Raw genomic sequence first — 5,544 nt, forward strand, 5'->3', positions numbered from 1 at the left:
GGACTCCGGAGATTTTGACCCCCTGGGGTTCTTTAACGTGCACCTAAATCTAAGTACACGGTGTTTTCGCACCGTGTTTCACGAGAACTCCGGCCTGCCTCTATAGCGCTACAGCGCCAAGATGAAGGACCTTAGAATGAGAACGGTTGTATAAAGGAAATGGTTAGAACGGACCGGGCAGGATAAAAAATTTATCTCAGCTCCTGTGCCATGGAGGAAAATTACCTAAACAAATGGCATGACTAGGAATAAAGTTGTTATTGATTAAACTTCCTCTCCTTTTCCTCTTCATCTTGAAAGCAAATAACTGGCGCGTGTCTGCGAAGGCTGCCCGTAAGCCATACCCCTAAAAAGAACGATTTCCATCGGGAAATATTGCGCCCGCGATCTATATCAATGGATCATACTAAGTTTAGTCTTTATCACTGCCACGGTATCACTGTTCATTAGCGTGTACCTGTTTGTGCTGCATGTCCGCGTGGCCTAATGGATAAGGCGCCTGATTCCGGATCAGGAGATTGCAGGTTCGAGTCCTGTCGCGGACGTCCTATCCTTTTTTTTTTTTTTTTTCTCGCTGCATGGTACAGCATTTATACGTTTATGGAACGCCTGTCGTTCCAAGACGTTGGGCCGAATGAATTAGGCGCTTTATTTGGCATCAGGTAACCACACGCTTTAGTCCTGTGCTGGATTTTGTGGTTGGAAGATTTTTTGGGTTGGACTGGTGCGGCGTTAATCTTCATGCAAAGTGCACAATCTGCTGCTACATGTCCGCTTGTCTTGATGGGACGCCACTTCAGACCACCGTCATGCTCCGAGGTGGGTGACATGAGCTACGTCGCAGTTGTTTCAGCGGCCTAGCAGGGTCGTGTTACCAATTATTTTTCATGGTGGTCATTCAGGATATCAATTACTGACGCCTTAGTTGCCGGCATGTGCGGTGGTGTCGAACAGACTTTTATTTTATTTTTCTGATGGTGCACGTACGCGTGCTTGCATACCGCCTGAAAATTTTCAACGGAGCATTAGCAATTTGCTGGGACTATTGAGTGATGCGTACAGGCGTTCTTTATCCTTCCCATTCAATAAAAAGGGATAAAATTAGGTGAAAATTATGGCTCAGTAACTTGAACGTGTACTTGGGTTTTCTACCCGCAGTCAGGACAAGGCTCGCGCTGTCATTATAATACGAATCAGATAGCCGAATGTACAGCTTTTAGATCAGTCGATGTCTATAAAATTAAATCAGGAAGCTTCTTCTCTTTTTTTTTTAGTTTTTACCTCCTGATTGGTACCACATAAACGCGTCTCCACACCCTTAAAGTAATTTTGTTTACGCAGTCTGCTCAGCTACATTGATATCTAATACATCGGCAGGACGAATGCTTTGGCATTAAAGTAGTCCAAGTAAGACAGACTCATCCCCTTGCGATTATCATGTTTTGATATGCTACAATAGCGAAACGATGCACAACACTCACGTCGCGCCGGACTTCTTTCCCGCGCATGCCGTGCTTCCGAGCCAGTTTGGATTCGCCTAGGGACGCACAGAGCAAACACCGTTATACCTCGAAGTACCTATGGACAGGCGAACAAAAATCCCTAGAAGCAGCATGGCGCATTTCGGTTATTTTTTCGCCCATGTGCAGTATTGGAAGCGAGGACTTACGGAGTCGCCATCTGTCGGAAGCGCCCCCTTGCGTAGTACGAGGGCTAATGCGGCGCGCTCTTCTTTGTAGGTTTAGCTTACGGCGCTCAATAAAAACGCCACGTGGCAGCCCTCCTGGACATTTCTGTAAGTACTCTTAAAGCGAGGGAGGGTTTTTTACTGTCAAAATAATAAACTTGGGCAAACTGAAAGCGCAAAACCGTTTAAAGGCGCTATCTCTTTGCCGAATACGTACAGTGGACGTTCACTGCGCCTGGTCGCCGAGATGGAGCCCCCCGAACCGGCTTCGTGCGTGAAATGTAGGCAGACGCTGAGAACAAACTATGTGAAACATGTTCTAATAGTGGGCTGACGGTATAACCGAATGGAGCATAACAGGATGACGCCTCAATGCAGCGATTGCACGGGTTCGCAGCGACCGACTGCGCGTCTGTATGCATGTCCGTGCACAATGTTTCCCTTTCGCAGCAAGCGTGTTTTTGCACCGTGCCATGAGCTTTAGGCCACAGAATCTGAGCCTTTGACAGTACATAAGCAACCATTGTTGCGTGGACGCTATCAGAGCTGTTCAAAAATTTTTTCGTTATAGCGACTTCGACGCCTACGGCGACTGTGATATCCCGTGGCGATGACTCAATCTTATTTTTCTTCTTTTAAGTTCTTCGACGTTTCAATTTTTTTCTAAGGTTGCGTCGCACTGTACGTTTATCGGTCTTCTCAGCGTGGGATTTCCCGCTGCTTCTTTTTCGCAATCGAGTACATTAATTGCCACCATATGCCATGCCTTTTATTAATGTGCTTCTGACCGCTGCCTTTCCATTTGCCAGTATCTAGCATCAAGAAGTTCATAGACCAAAGCGTCATGACATTAGCCGGGCAGCGGACGTGGGCGAGCGTCTGAGTGCGCGACACCGCAGCAGCAATCTTACTCGTGTCTGTGCTTGCTGCATACCCGAGTTGTAGCCGATGGCTATTTGGCGGTTCCAAGTTTCGCGAACTAAGCTTCACGCATCTTCTTTTCCTGCGGCTACGTGTGAATAAGGCCGACACCGGGCTCCGTTGCGTGCGTCCGGCACCGCAGCACCGAGAAGTAGCCTACCATGCTGCGCGCCTTCAAAGGCAGCCACTACCTATTAAGTGCTTTCAAATGTTGTCAAGCAGGTACCCAAGGCAGGAAAGCCTCACCACTTAATCAGAACCACAGTGCAGGTGGGACTTTAAACTTTCTTTTTCAGCTCGCTTCGGCGGTTCCGAAGCAGCCGACACGGCCACTGTGTCCACGTGATCCCCCATACGACGTCATGCCGATGGTCACGCCGATGGTAGTGGTTGAGCTCACCCCCAATGGGGGGCTTGCGCTTGAGGTATAGTAACGGCACCTGGTGGCGGCGCGCGAAACGTTATCTGGGTAGTACCCAGGCTTGGGTAGTCTTGAACCCTGGCTGTTGCGAAGCACGTTTCTAGCGCGAGTTTTGCGTCGACTCGCAGTTCTTTCTGACCTGTTGCGAGTGCGAAAAGGCTCGTCACTGCTCACAGACCACGCCGACCACGCTGCGAGCGAGCCGCAGCCTATAGTTTAACGAAAAGGGATTCTCACTGAGACGTAATGCTGGAAGCAGAAGGAATCGGCGACGCCGATCCGGAGAGACCTAGCTCAGCCTCGAAAAAGCGTCACCGTCGTTACTTCTGCGCCGTGGGCTACCATGAACAAGAAGGCCTGAATCCCAACATCAGATTCTACCGGTTTCCTTCAAGGCCTCACGAAGCGGAGCGTCGGGCGCGCTGGATAGCTGCAGTTCGTCGCGCTTGGTAAGCGAAACTTCGCGCCATGCTGACTGCTTCGCCTGTCTTGATGCTTGCTTGATTATCTGCATTCTAAAATTCGGTCTTTTGCACCTACAGTCCCGACGGCAGACCGACATAGCAGCAGAGATGGCTGGTGATTCACTATTCGAGACTCCGCCACAGCGACAATTAACAATTCGACTGGTGCGAAGTGGTGAAGTGACCAGGTGTGTGCAAATGACCACAAATGGTCGGGCTGATTCGGTGACAATTCACTACGCCATTACGAGCAACACAGGTTAGAGAGTTACATGTGCTCATCCTTGACTTCAAGCCAGCACGTTGAGGCAGCGCAGCAAGGTGGTATTGATTGCAGCACATCGATGTTCGAGCGCTGTCATTAAAAGCTACATCAAGCGAGCAGCCCACGAGCTCGCGCTGCAGCGCGATTCGCACGTACGTTACAGCGAGCTCATATGCATTGCATCAGTTATTTATCAGTTGCTAAAGGGACAGATGGCCGCTACTACAGTGCAGGCATAACTACTTGTCTAGCGGCATCCAGTCAACAAAGATTGCAGGAGACCCGCCGTTTCGCGGCGTGTCGAAAGACCGCTGCTGTCGCGGCGCATACCGCCGTGCGCTCGAGCAATTCCGCACACATGATGTCTGCTTATCGCTGCTGTGAATTCATTTATAGCAAGCATTTCCTCGCGTTTGTGCGCCTGAATCTTGCAGCGTGCAAACCTTACCTGAAGTTCAACTTCGTATGGGACTCGCTTCACTTGCGATTGACACCGTGCTAAAACTTCGCCGCTTATTTCTTGAACGGCGTACACGTATTCGGCGTTGCATAATTTATTGCCTTTACGCAGGGCGCCACACCTGAAAAAAATCTTCGGCGCCAGATAATGGCTGCAAGTCATGGTACAACAAAACCGAAAGTGGCGGGTCCATATTGTAAACGTGCCTTCCGAAGCAGACGACGGAGCATGGTACTACCAAGTTCAGGACAGAGGGTGCTTTTTAGCACCATTTTCACAGCGCCCCCTGGGCAATGCAAGAGCCCCATAGGGAGCAGAGTGCGTGTGACGTTCAGGTGTTTGCAGGCACCTCCTCTTTAGTGCGTTTTGTAGATTGTAAACTAGTCATTTGCGGTGCGACGCCTGTCGAGCAAGGCCCTTGGCCGGAAATGCTGGAAATGTGGGTCTTACGAACGGCCGGCAAGGGTACCTACCTACAAAATTTTCCCAGCCAGCCGCTGCTGTGAGGTTGGCGAGTTTCTGAGAAGCGACGATGGAACCCTTGCCCACCTGCCGCGGCGACTCGTTTTGTACGGACGACGGTGTGCCGCATCAACACTCCCTCGGCGCCGCTATGACTAAACGCGGTCGGCAGACCAAGTATTGTTCGTGGATTCGCCGTGGCCGCCAGGGGCTGTTTGAAGCAGGGGAGCCCCTGGAAGATATTTTGCGTTGCCGTCTCACGCAGCTTAGAAGTCATGGACAGACGCGGCGGCCATTGTCTGCGGAGTCAACACTGGGATGAAGAGGCTTGGGGCAAAACCCGTGTCTGCGAGAACCCACTCACCTCGGCGTGGTCAGTGAAACTTGTGCGGAAGTGTGTGTAAACACTCCCCCGCAAAGGCGGGTCGGCTACGATGCCTTTGAACGCTCCGAATTGGTAGCAGGTTGAACAGCCGTTTTTCCCTCACCTATTGATCTAGGGAGGACAGATTGTATTAAAGGAGCCGTTGGTAGCTCCTCAGGGTGTATTCCTTTTTCAGTCATGTTAGACTGATGAACTGTAACGTTCTCATGTAGATACTGTAAATGAACCCATATTCCTTGTTTTCAATGAGGACAAGTCTCTCCCTTCAACAACGTCCTCAACGTGGATAAGCTGGACGATGGCTTGGGCCAGCTACCATCTATTTCAGGCCAGACTCCAAACATTACATGGGCTTGTGCAATTATCCCGCTAAGACACAGCAGAACGGTGTGGTTAGGAGCGGCGTAGTGGGATCAATTTACAGAAGTGCTCGCACTGCGTTTAGATGCACGACATACAGCCCCTAAAGAAGAATCCTA

The 5,544-nt window shown here is 50.3% G+C and overlaps 1 non-coding gene across 1 annotated transcript; it reads left to right on the forward strand.

Annotated features, from left to right (window-relative positions):
* Nucleotides 1–472: 472 nt before the first annotated feature.
* TRNAR-CCG (transfer RNA arginine (anticodon CCG)) lies at nucleotides 473–545 on the forward strand. The gene has a single exon. It is a non-coding gene; the product is annotated as a tRNA-Arg (tRNA).
* Nucleotides 546–5,544: the final 4,999 nt, after the last annotated feature.

This window comes from Dermacentor andersoni, chromosome 1 (assembly GCF_023375885.2).
Source record: "Dermacentor andersoni chromosome 1, qqDerAnde1_hic_scaffold, whole genome shotgun sequence".
NCBI lineage: Eukaryota > Metazoa > Arthropoda > Arachnida > Ixodida > Ixodidae > Dermacentor > Dermacentor andersoni.